The sequence below is a fragment of the Protopterus annectens genome, chromosome 3.part1 (genome assembly GCF_019279795.1).
Source record: "Protopterus annectens isolate FY-2018-M chromosome 3.part1, PAN1.0, whole genome shotgun sequence".
Classification (NCBI taxonomy): domain Eukaryota; kingdom Metazoa; phylum Chordata; order Ceratodontiformes; family Protopteridae; genus Protopterus; species Protopterus annectens.
Genome location: NC_056732.1, coordinates 83,322,192 through 83,348,974, shown reverse-complemented (window position 1 = coordinate 83,348,974; position 26,783 = coordinate 83,322,192). Strand labels below are relative to the sequence as shown.

The 26,783-nt window shown below is 37.1% G+C and overlaps 1 protein-coding gene across 2 annotated transcripts in view; it reads left to right on the top strand.

Annotated features, from left to right (window-relative positions):
* The window catches only part of LOC122798011 (fer-1-like protein 6), a 1,810,759-nt gene that overhangs the window by 1,423,523 nt on the left and 360,453 nt on the right, over window positions 1-26,783 (top strand). The gene's annotated exons all lie outside the window — the stretch shown is intronic.

The following is a 26,783-nucleotide window of genomic DNA, read 5'->3' as shown; positions in this document are numbered from 1 at the left end:
ATGTCTAGATAAACATATAGACAGAGTGACAGAAGCAAAGCATGTCAGAATGGGCATGATCTGTGTTTTTTGCAATGATGCATGTTAAATATGAGTTGTATAGTAATTTACTCAAGCCTGTCAGAGTTTGGTCAGAATGGTAAATCTAAATAAATAAGCACAGTAGACATAAGACTGAGTAAATCCTCTTATATAACCCCATAATGATCATGCCTGATGATATGCCAGAGGTTTATAGATAAGTAGTAGGCTAGCTGCCTTTGTGTGCCATTTTAAGCCCTGCCAATTTCCCTTAGTGTGAATCAAACACTGCCCTTCTTGCCTGTGAGTCAACCCTAACCATTATGCCAGCCCAAAGGGAATGAGCGCTTCCTATTTCACCAATAGAGAGGAAGGAGTTTATTGTTTCATCATGAATACATAGACAAGCAAACAAACTTGGAGCACCACGAAGAGTAAAGAACTGATTTACCCAAAGATCTGATGTGACATATGACTATAATACAATGACATTACCTAAAAAAGAAATGCTTAAATTAAATATTTGTATACTTTGAACTTTTTTTTGCTGCTGACACAAGTCAGCTAAGTTGACTTTAAGATGTATAGCACATGCACACCTATTAATGTGACAGTATATTTATAGTACATTGATAAGATGCAGTTTATGCGACTAAATGGGATTACTAGAAGGTTCTTGACATTAGTAATGGAGGTGGATGCAGTACCAGGAAAAGAATAGCAACATGTTTGCCTGTTCCTTTTTATTCATTGAAGGACATTTTGAACTAAAAGCTATACTTTGCATTTCTTTAACTAATTAACAGCAGTGTACCATATTGTCTGTTTTCTTGTTGTTCTGATAGCTGCACTGATTTCTACTTCTGTTCAGCTACCAGATGTTTGGGTGTCATATAATAATTTTTACCTCACAAATGCACTGCAGTACACTCCAAAGGATAGGTGCAACATTTTGATTTTATAATTTCTGTTGTACGATCGTCTAGCTCTATAACAAATATTTATTTCCATTTGTTGTGATGCATTCTAATGTGTTGCAGCTGTAAATATGAACTGGCAAATATTCATTGTAAATTTTTATTGATTTAATTCTTGGATTAATTAGAGGTTACTGTTTATTTTTAGAGAGTGTGTTGTACTGGTGTAGTCTGTTGACTTCAGATAGCTATAGTTTCTGAATTATTATTTAGTACAATAATTATTTTCATCTTTTTCAATGGTCATGGCTTATGATTTTTTATTTGTTGTATTTTTGAGCTATGTCTATGTATGAGCTCTGCATTCTATTCAGCCCATCTGTCTCATTTGACTGATGGGTCGGGTCCTCAAGCTACTTGTCAGATCTGAGCTGGCAAAACTAGTGGTCCACCCTCAAATTCCTTTACATTTTTTCTCCACCCATAATATACCTGTAGATGAAGATCTTATTTACAGCCTCGATGTACAGATGTGATCTCGACAGCAGCTAAGTGCTCCGCCTCATTTATTATCATAATTCTTGTGTTTTCATCTAATATTATATATTTACTTATAGAACAGATGACTACTTATCTATGTAATTCTTGAGCGCCTTGGATATTCCTATCCCTGCCCCATCACATAGGCACCAAACATACAGACCCTTTCCTTGCTGCCTGTTTAAAAATAAACTCTTTCTCTTCCTTTTCTGTTGCTATTAGAAGTCAGCCTGCTATTTCTTAGACAGAATAGTTATTTGTTAGTGCGAGTGCGCATCAAAATTTTCCCTGCTAGGGCCATGGAAAGTAAGGAGAAGTGTGCCCAATGTGGCCATAAAATTCCCACTCAGGGCATATACAAACTTTATGTTGTGAGCCTGAGAGTAGACCATGTTTTCACCAGCTGTATAGTCTACAAGGACTTCAGTCGGCAGACCTTAGTGATGTAATTGAAAACTGTAAAGATGGCCAAGAAAGAAATCTAGAAAGCTCCATCTCAGGAAAAATGCATTTGATGAGACAATTTGGAGTCCTGTCCAGGATAATGATCATCTCAGAAACTATCAGAGCCAATGTAGAAGACTTTTACAGAATTGAGGAAATAGTTGGTTCTGTTTTTGATACGTTAGATAGGACAACACCAGCAGATTTGTCTGGCTTTCATCTCATGGAATTAGTATCTTTATACATGTCTCTAGTTTTAGACCTCTCTTTCTCTTTTTCTCTCTTTCTCAATTTTAGACGTGCCTGCCTCTGGATCTTAGGACAGCAAGCTTTTAAAAAAAACAGCCTGCTAAGGTCTACTGAGAATTGGGAAACAAGGCAAAAGGAATAGAAAGACCACCAAAAAAAGAAGAAATAGATTAATTTCGGAGAAATTTTTATGAAGATCCTGTGGGACTTAAAAATGCTAAATGGCTAGAAAAAGTAAAAGAAAGAATAGGAAGTTCAAATATACAGGATATGAAATGGGATGAAGTAACAGGCAGTGACACTGAAACAAAGTTAGGAAAAGCCTCTGATTGGAAAACCCCAGACCCAGACACAGTCCCTAACTTCTGGCTAAAAGCATTAACATTTTTGCATGAAGATTTAGCCATGAGTAAGAACTATTTATATGAGCACCCCGAACAGACACCAGTCTGGCTAACAACAGGAAAACAATGCTCCTACTTAAGAATGAAGCTACAAGTTACCTTAAAAACTATAGACCAATAACTTGCCTTCCAGTGACATATAAACTATACACTTGAATTGATGCTGACAGAGATTATACTCAATTAGAAGAAAACTCAATTATGTCAATAGAACAAAAGGGCAATAAAAGAAAGTCATATGGAACAAAGGACCATTTGTTGTTAAATAAAGTCATAGTGAAGAACTGTAAAAAGGGGAAGAATCTAAGTATGGCATGGATTGACTGCAAAAAGTATTTGACAGTATCCCACATTCATGGATAAAGGAGTCCTTAAAAATGTATAAGATGCACCCTACACTGTTAAACTACATCACAACAACCATGAAACAGTGGCAAACCCCTTTGCAATTAAGCCATGATAAAGGACAAATTATTATTCCAGGTATAAAAATCCAAAGGGGGATATTCCAGGGTGACTCTGTCATCACTGCTCTTTTGCCCTGCCCTTAACCCATTAAAATGTATGCTTAACAGATTAGGCCATGGCTATAATTTGGATCCCAGAAAGCAACAAAGTGTAAAGACTTCTCATTTTCTATTTGTTAATGATTTCAAACTATATAGCTCATCAGATGAGGAACTGAAAGCACATCTGCAAGTAGTCAAAACTTTTTTAGATAATATAAGAATGTCCTTCGGTCTTGATAAATGTGGAAAAGCAACCTTTAAAGCAGGTAAGCTGCAGCACTAAGAAAACATCAATTTGGGGCAAGAATTTGATATAAAAGAACTTGAGCAAGAGGGATTGTATAAATATATGGTAATTGATGAAAGATCAACAATAAAACATGAACAAATGCAAATAAAACGCAGTAAGGAATATTTTAGAAGACTTAAATTAATCCTGAAACGACGCTGATATCTAGGAAAAGTTCAAGCTATAAACCAATTTGCTCTTCCTGTCCTAACTTACAGTTTTGGAGTGATTGGTCCCAAAAGATGTTGGACAGATTAGACAGGAAAACAAGAAGGATGCTTCATGCTCATCCAATGATTTATAAAAATCAGTGCATACCAAGATTATATATTCCCCATTCTAAAGGAGGTATGGGCCTCCATAAAATTGATTACTTGTAGAGATCTGCAATCATGGGACTCCATACATATCTGCTGACCTCACAAGATCCAAACATAGTGAAAGTTTTGAAACATGATGAGAATAAATCTAAGATGATTTCCCTACTTAGTCTTGCAGAAGCATATCAGGGTCAAGTGGAATGGAAATCAAACCAGAAGTAGATGAAAATCAGGCAGCAACTGAATGTGCCAAAAAAAAAAAAAAAAAAAAAAAAAGAAAGAATAGAAGGTGAAGGATCAGATGAGAAGGCAAGAAATGTGGAAAATGCATAAATACAGTTGCAAGTACAGAAAACTCCTGGAACAACCTCATGTTGATCAGGAGTGAATGCAGGAATGGTTAAGGAGAGGCGAATTCAAACTAAAAGATGAAAGGCTAATATTGGCAGCCCATGATAGTGGACTACATACACGTCAGTTTGCAAAGTCCATTGAACATGTGCGAAAAATAGACAAATGTAGGTTTTGTAAAACAGAATTGGAAACAGTTGCACACCTTGTTGCTGGTTGTGACATACTAATGGCTGAAGGGCTGTATACTGAAAGGCATAATATTGTGGCAAGACTGTCGCACTGGGGATTGTGCAAACATTATGATACTGAAGTAGCTGAAAACCACTGGAAACATGAGTCACAAAGCATCATAGAAAATGATGAAGTCTACAACACATTGGATTATCCATTACCAACAGTTCAAAAGACAAATGAGAGAAAACCAGATATAGTGTGTAGAATAGTGTGTGTGTGTGTGTGTGTGTGTGTGTGTGTGTGTGTGTGTGTGTGTGTGTGTGTGTGTGTGTGTGTGTGTGTGTGTGTGTATGTGTGTGTGTGTGTTGTAACTTTAAGAAGCATTTCAAGGTCAGCACATGCATATAAATAGCAAGCACATGCTAGCTTCAGTGCCATATTGAGAGTACAGCCAGAGAGTGAGCACATATGAGTGTAATAGATAGTTTGTTTATGAGTTTATCTAAGTTAAAGTTATTAAGCCTATAATCCTGATGTGTTTGTACATAATACAGCTGCTTGAACAGAACCCACAAGACTCGTCTATTTTATCCTGACTGGACGAGTGACATAGTAGTCCATGAAAAGAAGACAAAAGTAGCACTGATCATTGAAATCACTATACCCACTGACTACAGTATCTTGCATACAGACAGACACAAAGTCATAAAATATCAGGATTTGCAGGCAGAAACAAAAGCAATGTGGAAGAAAGATACCCAGACAGTTTCAATAGAAGTAGGAGCAATGGGTCTTATAAAAAAGAATCTACAATCATAGTTAGATATGTTACTGATACATGTAACTTTGTACAAATTGCTGAAGGAGTTGGTACAGGGCATATTGTGTGTGCTGCAAAGAACCCTTCTGCCTGATATCAATGATTGAAGCAACACTAATTTCATGAAGTTTAATCATACTTTGACTAAGGAATGGGGTCCATTCCCGTCATGGAATTAAACACCCAAAAGATTTGGAGAAATTAAAAAGAGTGTTTCAGAAATGGATTAGGGCCACATGAAAAGAGCTTTCATTAGGGCACCGATAGAAATGGGTATACTTCCACCCTCCTCTGATTCAAGGGCAGATTGGGCAGTTCCTCATCTCCCCTTTTTGCTCCTTTCCTGGTATGACTTTCAGATCTGGTGGTATTGGATCCAGCATCTTATCTGAAGCTTCAGTCTTCAGTGCTAATAAGCTCTTCAGCCTCAGTTCTGATGACATTGAATATGATTCACACAATTCCATGAATCTTGGAGCCAAATAGATCTCTGGAGTGATGTCTTAGTTTTGGCAATAATTCAGCACTGTACTATGACTCACCCTCCTTCGCTCCTTCCTTGGTATCAGAGCCATTGGCTTTCAGAAATGTGGCACTGATCCCCTTTGGGCCCCTCTGCTATGTCAAGTTCAGGATTTCTCTCACCAATGCTGCCTTCTTTGCCCTTGATAGTGTTTGCTGTGGTAGTTGATATGGATTCCACAGATTTGACAGATATAGGGTCAACCTTTGAGGTTATGAGGAGGATTACTGCTCCTCCTCTGAGAGGTACAACAAATGCTTTTCAGTGCCAGCTCCACCCCAGGAACCCTTCCATCTCTGTCTAAACCTCTTCATACTTTCATAGGTCACAGGGAATGGCCTCAAGAAATCTACTCACTTGCAGGATTAGTTCTTTGAGGACTCAGAATCATCCCTACGCAATATTCCAAAAATAGAGGACATGCAAGGAAAAAGCACATTGACTCCCCTACAGAGTTGGTAGCTTTCCTAAATTCTCTCCAGAAGACCTCAGTTTCATTGAGATTCTCCAGCAGTTCATGTGACAGAGGGAATCTTAACCCACAGACCCTCCATCTGAGGGAGCGGAGGTCCAATTTGCGGTATGTCACTTGGCACCATCTACTCTGTGGTGGTACCTCTAGAGCACTGCCTTACAAACTTGGCTGATAGAAGAACATGACAGAAGCCTGATGCAAATGAAAGTTCTCCTAGGAAGCCAGATAAAATACTTATCCCCCAAAGGACAGACAGTATTGGCCCAAGAGTCCCTTGATTGATTCTAGTATTGTGGAAACCAAAAAAGACATGGCATAGGATACAGCTAGTGTACACCTTTCCAACAAGGTGATGGACAGAATGAGGAAATGGGCATATGCTTCAGGCACCTTTATGCTGTGGACCTTGAATGATACCACATAAATGAAACATTTTCTGAGAGAATTAGCCAAGAAAGTGTTACCCTCTCAGAACAAGCAGCCCACCCCTGATTATAGGATGACTGATATCATCAACATCTTCATGCAGCTTATACATAATGCAGCCAATGACACAACTACAATGACAGGTACAGGTATTACAATGGGGTGCCATGACTGTCTTCACCTTTATGACTTCAAGGACAACTTTAAAACAACATTTAGCAATGCCTCTATGACGGATCCTCCTTCGCTGGTCTATACATTAAAGAGAAGATGCAGAAGTGTAAACAGGACTAGAACATGCTGTCAGCCATAGAATTTAAATTTGAGACACCAGAACTGTCTTATAGTAGGAACCAAAAAGGATTCAAATCCCTCTTGTTTAAGAAATTCTGGCATCAACCCTTTCATTCCACTTCTTACAGAGCAGGATATGGCAAAGGTGACCATTTAATGGGCATGGAAACAGAGGCCTGGGACATCCACAGAACCAGGGTCATCATGGCTGTTCTGTGACAGACCCCACCGGAGACAGTAGTGGGTCATCTATCCCTCTAATCCCTCTACTCTCTTGTGTGGATTGTCATCACTCAGGAGTCTTGAGTAAGAAGGTTTATATCTAGAGGCTATGCAATTCCGTTTTCTTACCTTCCTCCCTTACTACTGTGAAACCACATCACAACAAAAAGCGGCCAGAAGATAAATTCTCTCTCTTCTAGGTAAGAGACATCCAATATGTCTCTTTTTGGTTTTGAAGAAAAACGAGGACTTCAGACTAATCTCAAACCTAAGCAAACTAAACAAAGACATTCTCCTAAAACAGGATCTGGCCATCTCCAGAATGGCCACTATATAAGCAATTCTGAGTTGTTTACAGGCAAAAGACTGGATGTGCTCAACAGATCTTAAGGATGCTTATCTTCATATCAGAATAAACAATGCATCCAGGAGTTACCAATGCTCCATCCTAGGATCCAGTTACTTTCAGTACAGAGGCCTACCCTTCAGTCTCACCACAGCCCTCCAGGTGTTCACTGAGTGCATGGCAGTAGTAGCAACCCCCCCCCAAGGCTCCAAAGGATACATGTGTTTCCATACTTACATGACTGGTTTCTTGTTGCCTTGTCAAAAGTATCCCTGATCAAGGCCAGGGGCTACTTGTTTCAGCTCTGTCTGTCCTTGGACATATCATCTAATATCAGCATTACAAAAAAATCAATTCTGCAACCAAGATTCAGTTCAGAAGGTAGCATCAGGACACAACTACAAGGATCACTACTTTTCCTTCAGAAAGCATTCTGAATTTGAGAAATTCTGTTGAAACTCCCAAAAGAAGTCTTGGTCCTCCATGTCCAGGGACTGATAGTTTCTTGCCTTCTTTCCACATGTGAATACTACAAAGGCTACTCATAATGCAAAGGTCACAGGTAACAGATCACCTTTCTGCACCCATAATAGTCACCTATCTTTGCTAAGTCCAATAAATACCTTGGTGGTTAACATCCACCAAGGTATTTATTGGAAGACCTTCTGTGTGTCACTTCCTACAGTGGTGGTAACTGCAAATGCCTGCTCCTTAGGGTGGAGGCAACATTATCAAGGGAAGATGGTCCAAGGTACATGGACACAAAAAGAGGCCAGCCTTCACATCAGTGCCCTAGAGATGAGAACAGGCCTACTTGCATTGCGGGAGCTATAGGACTTCTTGCCTTAGGGTAATTTCTATTCAAATCACCAAAATGATGGTAGTTTGGTAAATCAATAAGCAGGAAGTAACCAGGTAATATAGCTTATTCTGATAATCCATGACAGTGTACCAATGGGAAATTACTTTGTCTTGCTTCTTGATAGCTATGGATATTCCCAGAAGCACCAATTGCCTTACTAACAGTAGATCTATTCTGTTGCCTTGCATGTGTCCTCTCAATCCAGTAGTAGCACATCACATATTCCATCACTGTGGCTATCCTTGCAATGATGTTTTTGCCTCCACAGATAATATCAAGTGTAACTGCATTGCACTGCTCCCCTCAAAGGGGTAGTCCTTGGAGATGTACAAGTTGGACAGTGAGTTTCCCAACTCTTTATTCAATTTCTCCACTTTCACTAATGTTCACATTTCAAGCAGAAGGCAATCAGATGCAAAGAGAAACCTTATTTACCCATATACTTCATCATCATCAACCCCTTTTTTCTCATTTTCTACATGGGGGTCAGGGTATCATGTTAACTGTTGCTATTTCTCTTGATTCTGTGCCACACTCCAGCCTTCTTCAACATTCATGCCTGACTATCACAAATCTTCTCTCACACAATCCATCCACCTCTTTGTTGGACATCCTTGTTTCCTCTTACCTTCTTCCTGTCTGTCCCAAAACTTCTTCACCAGATTGTCTTCCGCTTTTTTGCATGTGTCTGAACCACTGTAACCTGTTCTCATTGATCTTTTCTTCAATTGGAGCTACTTTGGATTCTGCTGTTATGTCCTCATTTCTTCATCTGTCCCACAGTGTGCATCCTACCACCCATCACAGGCACTTCATTTCCATCACCTCTTGCTTCCTCATCTGCTCTGCCTTCACTGCCCAGGTTTCTGTACTATACAGTAATACTGGTTGCACCACTATCTTGCACACTTTTACTTTTCAGCTTCTTTGATATTCTTCTGTCATTCACTACACCTGAGACTCTATGCCAGTTCTGCAGCCCCTCTGATTCTAGCTTTGACCTCTTCATTCAGACTTTGCTTCTCTTCAAAAACCCCTCTCAGATACTTGAAGCTATTAACCTGTTTCACTGTCTTCCCTTTTATCTCAGTTCTTAGCTTCTTCTGAGATTTCCACATATTGGTCCTGCTAAATTTGGTTCTCCTTAATCAAGCCTCTCATCATGGATCCCTACAGGCTCTTAGATACCATAAAGGATCAAATTTCCCATTCCTGTAGGTTGCATTACCCAGATTTACTCAACCTCAAGTTAAATGCCCAGTTTCTCCAGTTCCAGTGATGGCTTGAGACCCTTCCTTGTCTCATGATGTGGTACAGATTTTTCTGCATTCCAAGAAAAGTCATCTCATAGAGTATACTGCAGCAAAAAGAACTGTTTATCAGCTTGGACAACCGCTGAGGGACTATATCCCTCTAAGACACTTATTCCAAATGTACTTTTTTCCCTGTCATAACTCTATTCTTCAGGTTTCAGTTTATCAACTATCAAAGCACAATTGGCCATAATTTCCAGTTCCCACCAAGTTACTTAATCCTTCTTCTTAACGTCTCACATGATACAGTATGTAAAGTTTCCCTTAAAGGGTGCTTTCTATTTCAACCTCCAATGATAAAAATGGATTCTCAGAGGAACCTCAATTTTTATTCATGAAGCATCAAAAAAATCTCCTTTTGAAACAGCATCTTGCACTTAGTTAAAGTTTTTTGGAAGCATTTGTTTCTTGTAGGAATAACTTAACCTAGAAGAAATTCTGAGTTGCATGCTCTGCCCTTTGTGAACCTTACCAAGTGTTTCACAAGGACACAAATCCTTCCTTTCTCCCCAAGGTGGCATCTGAAAATAATCTGAATCAGCCCAATAACCTACCCGTCTTTTCCCCAGTCAATCAAACAAGGTAGATTATATACTACATACATTAGATGTTCAACAGCTAAGGATTTACCTCCACAGAATTAAGATTTTTAGAAAAGATTCTCAGATATTTGTGTCCTTTACTACAAGAAAAGTTGGTTCTGAAGTTTACAAGGTAACTTTATACCAGTGGCTCACTGACTGTTTTATATTTGATTATTCTGCCAACAAACATTGTATTCCACACTAAGACTCGTTCTCCGAGGTTGGTGACTACTTCTGCTGCCTTCTTCTTCTTTTATAGTTCTTCAGTTGAAATATGTGCAGCTGTAACTTGGTCCAATCTACATATCTTTGCAAAACACTACAAACTGGAACTGACTTTAAAGTCTTGGGAATTCTACAGAGGTACCATTTTCAAAGATCTCCTGCCATGCTTCCACTCAAGTATACAGTAGTTAGTTATTTGGACCCATCAGTCAGATCAGACAGATGGGATGAATAGGATATTGTACCTATGTACTTGCCATAACACTGGTTACTTTCATTTACATCTATCTGACACAACAACTGTCCTTTCTTCACTGTCCCAGTTGTTAACTTTGAAGGATTTGATGTCTGATCAATTTGAATGCATTTTCCTTATACAATAATGTATGAATTTTCTTAAAATTATTTACAATTTAAGAAGGATCTAGCCAGTAACTCATAACTTTACAAATTGGTTTTATAACCTGGTTCAGTAGATGGAAATCAACGGTCTCCATGATTTATGGTCATATCTGATAATTTACTGTTATTGTAGTTTTATTTAGTTGTCATTACAAGGCTATTAAAACCATTTCTAACTCTCAAAATTTTCTTTTTGGGGATTTTACTACAACTGCTTGAGTCCCAACCATGTAAAAACCACTGTTTCAAAGTGAGAGTCTCAAGTGTCTTGTAGCATGTGTAGGCTGCCTCTCATGCTTATAATCAAAGATCAGTTCAGGCAAGCAGCTACTGCAGTTTCCCTAAAAACACTATTCACTGAGTGAGGTAAGTGTGGCAGCCATGTGAAGGGAACAGGATGGGGATCTTAGGGTTAAGGAGCAGAAGAGGAATTTTAAGGTTAGGGAACAGTAAGGGAGTTTTAAGGTTAGGGACCACAAAGGAAGTTTTAGGGTTAGAAAGCAATCGGGCAATCAGGAACTTTAGGTTTAGGGAAGGAGGCTGGCTGGGCTTTAGATATATGGAATGATCATGGACTTCAGGGTTAGGGAGGGGGAGTGGAGTTAGACGGTAAGAGAGTAAGGACTCAGACCGGGAAATGGGTGGGAGTTTTATGGCTATAGTTATTGTTCTGGTATACAGCTTATGGGATAACTGTTGGGAGGGCTATGTAGAAATGGGAGATTGGGTTAGTGGGAGGTTGAACATTTGCTGCTTTTGAGCAATTGACAACAAGCAAGCATGTCACAAACTACTAGTATGTGAGCACATGTAGTAGATCTGTCTGGTGTGTGATTATGCCAATTTTGTATTATTTGAAATACTTTTGGTAGTACAGTCATATTTAAGAAATATAATTTATGATCAAAAGTGACACATATTTTGTACATTTTGAAATCGTTTTATTTAAGAATATTATAAACATGTATATTATTTGAATTATGTGATAAAACATATTTTAATTGACTGCAGTTCCAGTTAAATTTAACATTTCCTTCCAAGATTTCTATTCTGCTTACTTATTAATTTGTTAGTATTTTTTTGTTCATAGCATCTAGTCATTAACATTATTTGAAAACATTTTAAAGAATTATCAAGATTCACAACTGAGCTTTTATATCAGTAAATATTGTTAAAATATCATTTGCAAATACATGAATTCTGTTTCTACTTTTCAGATCAGCTCAAAATATTTAATTGTATCTCCAGTCTTTGTTTATGTGCAAGAGATTTAATTTATGGTTCAAATAATAAAGGTAAAAAAGGGCGGCCTTTATACGTTTTTTTTAATTACAAAGATAATGTCAAGAATGGTCCTTTCGTATGCAAGGTTTTGAATTACAAGTTTTTAATTAAATCAATAAAATATGACCAGTTTATAGAGACAGACTTTTTTCTATATCAACCACAAAGAATTAAAGACATTTGTTTGTTGCAATAAACATAATTAGTTAATGCGTTTTTTAAATGTTATCTTGAGTCTGTTTAATTATCATTAATTCTGTTTTGTCTCTTCTGTTATGGAAGGTAAGTTTATTATTTGGCCTGCCAATATTGTCATAAAAGTTCTGTAATCAATATTTTTCAAAGAAATGGGTCAACATGTTCAAAAGTCTTCACTATCCTTAGTTTGATTGATATTTCAATGATTACTGTATATCTCCAGGAATGCAGTTTTATGTGTTCTGTTGTATATTGTAAATATTAAGCAATATATATATATATATATATATATATATATATATATATATATATATTCTGGAAAAAGTTATATATTTTTTGGCATAATGCTGTCTATACCTGACGGTTCATGTCTCTGAACTTATTTCACATCTATTTTCTATCCAATTTAATTAGGTTTAATTTTACAGTTAATACTGCTTGTTGTTAGTCTTTCATTATTTTATTTATCACATATCTTTTTATTTATGAATCATCCACACCCTTTTCCTTTATGTTAATAAAATTTTTATAATAACTACTAAAAATGCACAAAACACCTTCAGCAGCTAATTCCTTCATGTTATTAATATTTTATAATAACCTTGAAAACTACAAAAAGATCTTATGTAGTTATTTCTATTTTATTCATTATGAGACTTTAATATCATTAAGTTAATTCAACTTAGAATATCATTTTGATCTTCAAGCTATACTATATGTACTTTGGGGGGGGGAGTTAATGAATAAGGAACCAATATAAACAATGTAATATTTTCTAAAGCAGTTGCACTTTTACTATCTAATATTTGTTAAAATGTCCTGTTTTGTGTGTGTGTGTGTGTGTGTGTGTGTGTGTGTGTGTGTGTGTGTGTGTGTGTGTGTGTGTGTATAAAATATGTATATATATATATGGGTCCCCTTCAGATGGTCGAACTTTTAAAAGCTTGACTTTCATATGGCTGAGACCATAAGATCGAACTCTTAGATAGTAAGCAGAATGGGATAGAATAATTCCCTTTATCGCAATGAGTAGTGGGTTGGTGGTATTTAGGGGGCAGGGGTGGGGCATGGGGGCTTGAACCCTGCTAGCACTCTTTATTTTTTTTTTCTTTATTTATTTTATTTTCACATTTTCGAACATTCAAATGTTCAATCATATGGTCTCGGCCATATGAAAGTCGAACATTTGGATGTTCGATCATGTGAAGAAGAGCCATATATACATGTGTGTATCTAGGTAACTATGTATCTATATATGTGGTGTATGTGTGTGTGTATATATATATATATATATATATATATATATATATATATATATATATATATATGTATTATATATATATATAAAAAAAATATATATATATATGTGTGTGTGTGTGTGTGTGTGTATATATATATATATATATATATATATGTATGCACATATAGATAGATATGTAGATAGATATAGATATAGCTATATAGATATAGATATATGGATCTAATACTATTAAATCACAAATGTTGACATGGGCAACATTTACAAACTTAATGTTGACAAATCATTGTTGACATGCTCCTATGCATGTTCTGAGGCTAATTCTCGGAATATGCAAAAAAAAAAAAACCCTTGTGGTGGGGGTTCTGTTCCCCCATACCTCCTGATAATGAATATACTAACTCTACAATCTCACAATTACCAGAGGAGGGCACATTTTCCTAACACACACACACATTAATATTATTTCATAGAGTTTTAAGAAACTCAAAATTCATAGGTTCATAGGTTCATACTAGGCTATCTGCCCTAGGGCATTTATAAGCCTAGCCAGAATGTGTTTGGCTTTCGCCACCCATTTTAAATTAATTTTGCTATGCCCTTTTTTTGAGGTTAGTATACTGTGCCTCTGTCTAACAGTGACACAGAAGTCATACCCGGGGTAAACCTACGATCTCCCATCCACTCATCAAGATTCCTCTTGAAGAGAGTCAATGAGGGACTCTGCCTAACCTGGACTGGGATTTTATTCCAGAGTGAAGGGAGCCTCTGGGTTATGAATCTGTCCCTCCAGCATGTCCTATTTATTTCAGTGCTGAGGTTCAAGTCTCTCGAGCGTGTAGCTCGATAGGATTTGGATTTTCTGAGGTGCAGCATGTCCATTAATTCTGGGTTGGACATGTAGTTGAGATTATAAGCTCACATGTCCAAAAACTCAGAACTGAAAAAAAAGAACAAATCTACATTTTTGCAGATGAGGCAAGCCCGCTTCACCCCCCATAAGGGGGCTGCATCCCCACACATCCCTGCAAATTATATATACCAACTAGATCACACCAAAGGGGGGAAAGGGTAAATTCCCCCTTGAAGCACTACTATGTAAAGCACAGTGCACTGAGGAATGGTGTATTTACATTTTCCCTACTGTAATGTGAACTCAGAGTTGATGTATATATAATTTGCAGGGGGTGTGCGGGTGCAGGCCTTATAAATTTTGAGTTTCTGAAAACCTGATGAAATAATATAAATCCATACACAAATGCATGCACACACACAGAAACACATACTCATGCATAAAGTTACATTGAATTGACATTTGTTTGAATTGTTAAGTATCCCCATTTTTCATTTATTTGTACATCAGTTTGAAGCCCTGCCATAAAAATATGATTTGACTGTATACCACAGAATGTTTAAATTCAACCAATCATTATTTCCTGAAAGAAAGTTAATGAATTTCAGTGTGAAACCAATTTTTAATTTTTAATTTTATTATATATATGAACAAATTCTGCTAGTAATTGTAATGTTGTTTTGTAATTAATTACTAATTTACATAAGTGCACTTTTAAAGTGCAAGAAAATCTTTCAAAAATTTTCCATTCTGAAACATATTCTAATATACTCACTTTCCTCACTTGTGTAGAGGAAAACAGTTTTTAGTACTTAATAAATAAGCACCTATTCAGGCATGTCTAAAGGTCAGCTCCCGGTGTTTTCTCCTGTCTACCTGATGAATCTGGGCATCTTGTGACAATGCAGCAATTGCCTCATGTACACAGACAACCCTCTCCTCCTACCACCCAACACTACGACCTGTGGGAGATGCACTTATATAGCCAAACTGGAAGCAAAGTTCTCTTCACCGAAGACTGGACTAGACAGTCAAGAGGAGAAGGTAAACACTTGTACTGCACCACACACATCACATAGTCCCTCAAAACTTACACCACCAAAACACACACACAGAAGCACAAAACACACACCTACATTCGTGGAGGCTCTCAGTAAAAATATGCCCAAACAACCGAGACCTCCAAAGCAGAAATGCAAGCAACCTTCACCCCCCCAACACAACCCAAATGACACATACCTCACATACTCAGTGTGCCACTCAACTACAGCCCATAAGGCATAACATACCCAACACTCTAGTCATAGGTGACTCTATAGTCATGCACTCTGATGTTCCACTCACCAGGCTAAACAAGGAAAAAGTTACTGCCAGCTGCCTGTCAGGTGCCAGGATCCACCACATAATGCACACACTCAGGTCACTCCACAACAAGTACAAATATGACTCTGTCATTGTCCATGTTGGTGTGAATGACCTGAGATGTACCTCCCTGGACTACATGAAAAGAGATATGGAGGAGCTCTCCAATCTTGTAGCCCAGGCAGGTATGACCCTAACCCTGAGTAGCATCCTGCCATCACCCAGAATGATACCACAGTACAAGGACAAAATGATTGACTTTAACAATTGGCTAAGCTTCTGGTGTCCTTCTAAGGGAATCCAGTATCTGTCTGCCTGGGATGACATGATCAACAGACCACGCTGCTTTGCCAGAGATGGCCTGCACCTGTCGCCCTTGGGATTCCAGATACTGGCAAAGGCTCTTGCCACCCCTATAGTGCCTTTTTTTAGGCAAGGTTCAAATGACAAATTTATCACCATAACAGGTACAAGCAAGCAAAATCTGAGGGTAATGCTACTCAATGCTAGAAGTCTAAACCTCAAAATGCACTCACTCGAGGCACTCCTTAAAATGGAGAACATTGACATCTGTGCAGTGAAAGAGACCTGGTTCAAAGCTCCAGAGAGCACCCCTGCATTACCAGGTTATAATTCATACCACACCTTTCGGCCGTCAAACCTGGACCAAAACACTAAAGGTGGAGGCGTGCCCATATTCATTCAGGATATCCACACCTCCAAGCTAGTTGCTCAGCATAATGCATCCGAGATTATCCAAGTTCAACTAACTCTGGGCAAAACCGCAATCCAGATTGTAGATTGCTACAGACTCCCACCATGCCCCAGGATTCCCACTCCTCTTTTCTTGATACACTGGAAAATATTAAGGTGCAACCCAACACTCTAATAATGGGTGATTTCAACTACCCTACCATTAACTGGGAAAACTGCTCATGTACCAACTCTTTTGCACAACGTTTTCTAGAAATCATCAATTCCAATGCCTTGGATCAACTTATCCACACCCCCACCAGGGGCAGCAATATCCTAGACCTGGCCATCACCAACATGGGTGACCGGTGTTCCACACCAGAGGTCAGCTCCTTGTTGGTCAGATCCGACCACAAGCTAATCACCCTAAACATCCACATCCCCCCACCCCCATTAGGAAAACAACCGTAAAATATTTCTCCAAAGCCAACTTTATGCTTCTTAAGACAGAAGTGGCAAACTTCCCGACACCCATGCAGATGGACAATAGAGGTACGACTGCTGAATCCTACACAAATGCACTTTCTAAGCACTTACACAAGTGCATGGATAGTGCTATCCCTAACAGAACAAGATGCTATCCTCCAAAAAAAGGAAGCCAATCTGGTGGTCTTCTGCCATAAACAAACTCTACAACAGAAGAAAGAAACTGTTGAAAAAAGAGTAAAATCCCACAATTGGAGGAACTCCCTGGTTAGCCTCAGTAAGAAGCTGATATCCCTCATAAAATCCTCCAAAGCTAGTTATGAAAACAAAATCACCACTGATTCTAAAGACAACCACAAAGCATTCTATAGCTATGTCAAGAATCTCAATGTCAACACTCAGATCTGCTCTGAGTTACAGCACAATGACACTAAATATACAAAACCAACTGATATTGCCAACATTCTGGAAGATAGGTTCAGTGCTAACTTTACCCCCCTCTCACCCCCTAAAGGCCCCATCTTTATACCGGAAGAATGCAAAGTTCCTGTAATCACAGCTGCACAGGTAAAAACCTCACTCTCCTAAGCCAAGAACACAGCATCCATGGGACCTGACAACATCCCAGGCTGCCGTCTACATGAACTACAGAATAAACTGGCACCCCACCTAAGTACTATGTTCAGTCATAGCCTCACCTCAGGCTTTGTGCCCATTGAATGGCACACCACGACGGTTATCCCACTCCACAAAGGTGGGGCCACAACAGACCCCGGGAACTACCACTCCATTAGCCTGATGAGCCTGGTCTGCAAGGCCATGGAACGTATCATCATGGAACTCATAAACAAAGACATTGGAGATCTCCATACTCTGGACTCCACACAGTTCGGGTTTGTAAAAGGCAGATCATGTCTCCTAAACCTGATAGACTTCTTTGAAGTAGTCACCAAAGCTATAGATGAGGGTAAGATGGTTCACACAGCCTATCTAGATCTCGCCAAGACGTTCGATACCATCCCCCTCTCTGGAATTATAGATAAACTCACTAAACTAGGTATAAATTCCTATGTCATAAGACGGGTTGCCAACTGGCTTACTGACAGTGCCCACACTGTGAAAGTAGCAGACTCCAAATCAGACTTCAGACCAGTGACAAGTGGAGTACCACAGGGTTCAGTCCTGGGTCGTTTCCTGTTTGGTATCTACTTCTCCGAAGTACAGGCTAACACAGAAGGTCTTTGGCTAACTAAATTCACAGATGACTGCAAACTAGGAGCCATAGTAGAAACTCCTAATGATGTGGACATCCTAAAAAAGTGCCTCACTGAGACAGATACCTGATGCCAAAGCCATGGTCTCAAGCTCAATGCCAAAAAGGGCATTGTCATCCCCTTTGGTAAAAACTCTGTGTACCCATAAACTACCACATAGGCAGTAGTCTACTTAACAATGAAATGTGATGAGACCTTGGGACACAGGTGGACAGTAGTCTCTCCTTTGATAATCACATCGCCACAGTGGTCAGGAAATCCTTCTACGTGGCACACCTCATCACAAAAGGTTTCTCATCCAGAAAAAAGAGGTCATTGTTCCCCTCTACCCATCACTCATTAGACCCATTATAGAGTACAATGTCTGTTTTGATATGTACCTCACAAGACATCAACAACAACTGGAAAGGCCGCAAATATAGCTCACAAAGAGCATTACTGGCCTCAAACAGATGCCTTACGCAGACCGACTCAAAAAACTCCAGCTTTACTCCGTCACATATCGCCTACTCAGAGGTGATCTCTGCCTAATATACAAAGCAACAAAACAACTCTCACTTTAACATCACAGCAAAAGACAACACCACTATATACCCAACTGAACACACCAAATTGCTAGGAGTGGAAATAGACAATAAACTAAAATTTGACATTCACATGTCCATAACCATAAAAAAAGTCCACAAAAAACTAGGAGCGTTATACAGAAATAAGCAACTTCTCACCAAAGCAGCAAAGATTTCAATAGCAAATTCCCACCTTATCTCCACCCTACTTTATGCTTCTCCAATATATACTAACCTAAGGCAATGCGATCTAAACAAGCTAGAGACCTGCTACAACAAAATCGTCAAATTCGCCACAGGGGCATCCTACCATAGTTACCACTGTCTCTCACTTGCTGAACTGGGCTGGCTTCAACTCCCTCACCTCCTTCAATGGTATCAACTCTCACTCGCCCACAAACTAGTAAACCATCCACTAAATGTCCCATCCCTCCAGAATCTACTCCAACCCACACCACCAGACCACTAAGATCCAACAACAAAAAATCACTTGCAGATCACTAAAGCCAATAACTCTGCTAGTGAAGCACTATTCTCTTGCACCATAGCCAAATTTTGGAACTCCCTCCCACCCACAATTACCTCCATACCATCATGCACCCACTTCAAAACTATACTAAAAGCGCACCAAAAAACATGCTGGCTATGCCCTTGCAACTCCCACTCTAATATCACCCACCCCATCCAACCACTACCTTTCTTTCCACTCCACTAACTACCTTGATTATAGCAAGCTCAGATGCTCATAATCCTAGTACTTATTATACAGCAGGAACTTCTTATTGTAACATTTGTTAATGTCTGTTATGTACTTCACATATAAAGATTCTAGTTGTCTACTGATGTACTATGTTCTTCATCTGTAAATATGTTGTAAGTAATTGCTATGTTAAATTGTTAATCGCTATGTAATCCAATGTAACTACTGTCTGTTTATTTTAATTGTGGAGCTTTTCTCCCCGGGCCTCCACTGAAAATGGACCTACGTCCATTCAGACACTCCTGGTTAACAAATGTAAATAAATAAATAAATAAATAAAGCTATGTTAAACCCAGAGCTGTTGGACATGCTCCACTTAAAGAGATCCCAATCCTTCCGAGCTACATGCTCTAGGGACCTAAACCTTGTCACCACAATAAACAAAACATGCTGGAGGGATAGATTCCTGTCTCAGAGACTTCCCATACTCTGGAACAGACTACCTATCTATGTCAAACAGAGCTCCTCATTAGCACTCTTCAAGAAAAATCTTGACGATTGGATGGGTAATAGGAAATTCATCCCGAGGATCACTTCTGTTGGTCTGCTTGACAGGGGCACAGGAAGATAATTTTCTTGGGTGGCAAAAGCCAGGGTACCTTTTTTGGCTAGGCTTTTATAGGCCCTAGGGCCAATAGCCTAGTACCTACCTATGAACCTACCTATGAACCTATACATGTTATATATATATATATATATATATATATATATATATATCCATTAATGTACAGATTACAGCAATGTCATGAAGCAAATATGCACCTTTCCAGACAAGAAAAAATAGCCTTCTAAAAATGTAAGAAATACATTCAGTCACTTGGTTTCACCTATTCAGATTTGGCAATGGTAAAGAATAACAAGCATGATTTAAATTACAGAAATAGTCCTATACCATTTCCTTTCAGCAATAAATTACCAACTATAATTAAGACATTTCTCATATAGTTCCCACTCAGCATAATAATTGTTCAGATATGTGCCTCTCTAATATTCTTCATTTAAGCCTCAAAGAAAAAATAAATAATCCATCTTTGTTTTCTGAAATCTAATTTCTGATTTTTTCTGGCTTAATGAAATATTCCCCCACATTCTGTGTACACCAGTAAAAATAAGCACCGCCTTATGAACCAACATATGTTCAGTCAGTGCATTTCTGTCATGTTTGTACCTTATATGGACACCATAAGACAAACTACTCCATTATCATTGCATGTAATATATTGAGCTGGATTCATTAATTCCTAGACTAAGTATACACCATGTTGAGTGAATAGAAAACAAAAGCATAATGCCCACCTTCTTCCTAATTTTAGCTTTCCTACTGACTTACTTGCAAATCTAAATATAAAGGGGGATTCATAAAGATTACCACAATGTGTAGACTAAGTCTACACTTAATCTAATCTTTCTGAGTAAGTAGACAACACAAAAATGTGATAGAGATGTTCTTGATTACAAATCATGTACACTTATTGTAGACATTCATGAATCCAGTCCAACTAATCTGGAAAGATTTAAATGTATTAACCAATGCAAATATTAAGTTTTGCACACCAGCTGACAATAAACAGTTATCACAAGAGTCACTTTCAGTCTTATCCATAAAGATTTTCTCTGAAACAGTACTTTTACCTTTCTAATAACTCAACAAATGCTTTTCAGATACAATGCCCTGAAAAAAAATCCGTCCTCCAATAAAATATGCCACTATTTTTCCAAAATACCACATTGTACATGTCTGTTAGAAACATATGTGTTCATGAACATAACAGATTTGTTGCACTGTGTTCTCTATATTGTAGCATAGATGTTCTATTCAAATCTAGTCATGCGTTATTGAGCATTCTGGTGAAATAGTATTGCTATCATAGAAGCAAGTGTATCAGTTTCAATACTAAAATTCTGATCAATACATATTCTCCTAATTCTCAAAATATGTGACTTTTTAATTTAAAAATGTGTCTCCCAATTCTTGTTGTTCCTGGTGGTAGTGCTCATATCCTAGAGGGTTAGGTGGTGAGGACAGCATTAATAAACTAAGAACATATATAGCCTTTTGGGGACCAAGGATGGTGTCTAGTTACCACAGGCATGGCTCTGATTTCAAATGTACCTTTTTTCTATTTTCCTGGTAGTACTCTTATTAGGAGGATAACCTCAATCCCAATTTCTTGCAGTCTGCTGAAAGTTACAGAATTTATTAAACTTAACCTACTGAAGCTGAAAAAAATCTCATGAGCCATTGGTCTATAATCCTCAGTTTGTTTACCCTATTAACCTACTTTATTACAAAATTAATGTAATAAGACAATGAAACACATCAGTTCACTTCCAAGAAATGTCAAACAACTCAATAATGTCTTACAGTCTCAACAATCATTTCTATACAGCAAACTGAACATATCATAAAGAAGTATGTAAATTAATGTGAAGTAATCAAGAAAACATTCATCTCTAATTGCCCCTCATTTCTTGCTCATTATCCAATTTTCTCTTAAGTTTAAGAAAAAGAAACAACAAATGTCAGTCTGACAAGCTGGTCAACAATTCAGTGATGCCAGATTACTTTCACTGGGCATATTACATATGCTTTGAGCACTAATTTAAGCACTGTTTTAAAACACAATTTTGTTATTCAGTGCTTTCATCACAAAGACTAAAGCGAAACCATAGGATTAACATGTAAACCAAAATCTTCACCACAATTAGTCCAAAAGGCATAGACGAATCTGAAAGAAAGCACAAAGTTCACACACATCAGTGGTTTCTAAAACATGAAAAAAAAAAGAAATGTATTCCATTTTTCTAGAAAGGAATGTCAAGACAAAGGAATATGAAGAACCCACTCAGAAAACAAAATATAAAATGGTGAAGAAGATAACCCCGATATCTAAATAAGTGTCATCAGCAAAAAATAATACAACTGATATCAGCAATTGGTGAACAATCTAAAGATGAAATCCTATAATAATTTTGAATTCAAAGCAAATTCATAGGAAGTGTGAGAATGCAGTGACCCATCCAAAGAGCATGAGGCATACACATATAACCTTGCCCTTCTCCTGTGGGATTGCCTCATTAGAATAAAATAATTTTTGTGTGTGATATGCACATATAAAATAACCAAGCTTGTATTATTATAGTTTTCACTTACACTGACCAGACCAAACTTAGAATAATACCGAAACCACAAATGCTGAGGAAGCACTGCATTTTTAAAGTAGATTTTCTTGTATTACAAATCCAACTCAAAATGCTATACGTCATATCTGCAAAATCACAGTCATCACCAGTCAGAATAATGGCTCACTCCTTAAACAAATGCCAAATTTGCAGTTTATCACTTCTATTATACCAACTAAAACTCAAAAAAAAGAAAATCAAGATCACGTTTCAGCCCCCTGTATCATGCAACATGATTTGTAGCAGCGAGAAAAATCTACCAACAATGAAACATTCTAACATGAATTTCTAGTTAAAGCACCCCAAGCATCCAATTTGCTCACTGCCCCTAAAGGTGCAAAAAATGTTTCAAGCACCCATTTCTTCCCATTAACCATCAAGTTCATTAATTCAGTCATACTTACAGATAACCAGTGCACTCTTTGCTAAGAAATCAGTGCAAAAACTGCAGGCTAACATAGCTTTTCTCATCGTGTGAAAAAACAAATTGAATCTACATAATAAGAAAATTGACTTTGTGGTGAAATTGTTATAGTAACTTGCTAAATGCTTAAGAGACAAGCTAGGTGGGAAAGTTTAAACTCTATTTAACAAATTGAAATACTGAATGAAGCAGCCTTAGGGTGTACCTTTGGCTACCACAATGAATAACAGGTATTAATGAAACTTATAGTAAAATAATGCAAATTAAATTACATAAAATATTATAATGAGATACGGAATGTAGTATTAAAAAGGAGCAAATAAATGTTTAACTCTATCCAAAGTTAATAATAAAATACATTCATACTAAGTTATATTAATTTTATTAAGTAAACTTAAGTAAAGTGCTACACAATTAAAACAAGGATCTGGCTTATATTTTTCAATTTATTCTTTCAGAAAACGTTCATGTTTTAAATTGTATTACAGCATCTTGTCTTCAGTAATGAAATGATTGACAGATCACAAGGAAGGAAACTATAATAAGGGTTTACATATTTAACTACATAGCACTGATGATTATTAAGGTTTATTTTTAATGAAAGAGTATAAGTTTTAAATACTTTTTCCATATTAATATTTTACAAGTATCTTTCTCTGAATGTCTTTCTAAAGTTAAATAAATCTGCTCCATATTGTCTCTTTCTTCCAATTATTTCTTTCACACCTGATTAAAATAATAGTTTAAGTCTTGCATAGTACAAAATATGGGTCCAGATTCTGAGTTTTTTAATCATTTTAATGAAAGGCCAAAAAGCTCTTGTTTTTCCTTTACTTTTGTGCAGCAGTCACCACCAAACCATGACTATTATTTCCAACATTAGTGCAGGCATCAGACCAAGCTAATTTCAGATCAGAGTTCTTTATCCAGAAATGAAAGAAATTTGATAGTTACAATCTTTGAAAGGGAATTATACTGTGCTAACATTTCCTCTAGTTGTATGTGAGCACTTTTAATACTAAACAATAGCCTTTCTGACAGATTCACTGCTTTAGGTGTCCACTTTTGAAAAAGTTAATCATACTATCTCTTTTCATTTCCTCTGGTATCTCATTTTGTCTAGCTGTTCCAGTTTAATAATTGTTTATTAGAAAACAATTGTTTTGATTTAAAAAAATCTGTTTTATGTTCATCTTCTTTGAGATTTCATCAATATTTTTTAACTTTCCTATTTTTCTTATTTGAGAACCCTATTGCTATATCATAGACTGCAGTGAATCAGCTTGCTTAGTGCAACTGCCTGGTGTAAAATATCTGTTTTAAACTGAAATGTTTTAATCATAAAAGACAACTTCTGAATGGAAGACAGCACCATTACATTCTTTATGGAAAGAACTGAGTGAGGAGACTTGAGAGAATACACATCATTCTGAGGTCAGCAATATCCAAATAATTAATCCACAGGAGTATATAAAAAAAAAGTTCCCGGCAAAGTAAACACCTTCTAGTCAAAAAATATATGAATCACGAGTAATGTTGTTATGCTAGAAGGTGACCACGAATAAAACCACTATTTATAGAAGTGAGCATACTGATTAATCCATTCATATAGACAAAGATCTTTGTTTAAAATAACAAAGCCAGTTTATTAAATATACAAAGGTTAGTGCTTTCGCAAATGCTTCTTCAGACCGTCTGGATTAATCAGTATGCTCACTTCTATAAAGAGTCATTTTATTCATGGTCACCTTCTAGCATAACAACAATATCCAAATAATGAAGAATGCAAGTATAAATTGACACAAAATCACTGTTTTGGTGGTTACTTGTTTTCAATATATTTTGATATGATTACTGACAAAAAGATAATATTCTCTTGTCAACAATATTGGTCTTAACAGTATCATCTAAATAGATTTGTTTAGCTTTGGCCATCTTGTATGTTACCCATTTTCTGTCTTCCTGGATTCTATCTTAATTGATATTTTAAATATTAATTTGCTCATGTGTGCAAATCACATGGTTCATATTATACAATCTCTCTCAGGTAATTCTATTAAGAAAAATCTACAGACTCATCTTGCAGCGCTGATTGAAAATATGACCAGCAAATAACTGCTTCTGAAGTATTCTAAACAAAGGCAAGTATTGTCTGGCTTGCCTTGTATTATTAGTTCCATGAACTCTAATTTGCTCATCCTTGCCATCATTGGAACCTGTAAAGCCATCGGTCAATTTTGCTATAAAGGAATTTGTCTTAACATTTATCTTTCATTCCAGAGCTATGGCTATTGCCTAAGGAAAAAAAAATGTCAATTCTCCTGCAGGCATAGAATTTCTAAACTACTTCCAATAGTGCAAGGACTACAGTAGGGAAGTATATCAATTTATCAGATTAAAATGGCTGACCAGATTTGTGTGCTACATGTGATAGCAATGTTATTCTATTCAATTTCTAGTTAATAGCATTTATAGGCTCACTCTCCTTTTGACTTGTTTTAAGCATCACAATGCTACTTTGCATGTGATGTTAAATGGCACTGTTAGAGTTGAAGTTGCCATATCTTGTGTGCTACTTGCATTTAAACTCTTGTATTCATTCATACTTTCCTCCAACTGCCTATTCTCTAAGCTCAGCCCAACTTGTAAATAACCTGCAGTCAGACTCCCATGATTTCTTGGTGATGTTTTTTCCTTGCTATTGACCACCAGCTGTCATCAGTCTATCTCCTCATCCAACGTGCTTACCAAGCATGCCTACATGCCCCCAGAGTTACTCTTACCTATGCTCAAGACCAGTGTGGAAACGGAGGCATCCTGTCATAGCATCATTTTGCTAGTGGGGGAGGGGATCTTCTTATGCCTGGTGCAGCTATGTCAGAATACAATTTTAGCTCTTGTCCTTGTCATCTTAGAACCTCTTCAGGCTAGCATGTTTTTTCACCAAATCTTAAGATGCTGGCAACTTCCTATGTTTGAAAATGACTTGCTACCACATTACTTTACCAAAAATATGTATGAATAATTTAAAAAAGTGCCTTATTTAGCTACTTTAGCACCCCTTACTCTTCTAATAGCTATATAATTTACTACATATTTTCTCATGATATCTGTACAATATGTATTTCTTACTAAGGGTGACATAATTAGAGATACTTTACTGTAAAAACTGGTTTAATAAGTCTTAATATGTTTTATGCAGCTGAAATGCCATTTTTGTCTCGTCTATCTTTTGTATTATGGTGCAGTGCAATTCAACGTGAAATGAGTGTTTGTACTGGTATTATCTTTCTTGTAAAATGCAATTTTTTACATGTTCCTTTATAGGTTGATGTTACTAGTACATAATATTTTGTTTATTTTCTTTTATTGCACCTAACTCTAAGAAGTATTGTCTAATATTTTATTTAGTATTTATTTTTTACTTTTCATTTTATTTTTTACTTGATTTATTTGTTTTTTTACTGCGTAGATGGGTTGGTAGCATTATGCATACAATGCTGGCTTACCATTTTATAAAAAGAAAATGTTTGCTAGATAAATAAAATATTGTACCAGTTATCAGTGTTAGCTTTCAGTGTTACATCTGGATATGTATCAGTGATCTTGATCAACCACACTTTGATATTCACAATAAACAGATTACAGTCTTACATTTATTCAGTGAAACTTTTGATATGAATTCTATAAGATGTAATATACACAACTACTCTTTATTTACAGTGTTAG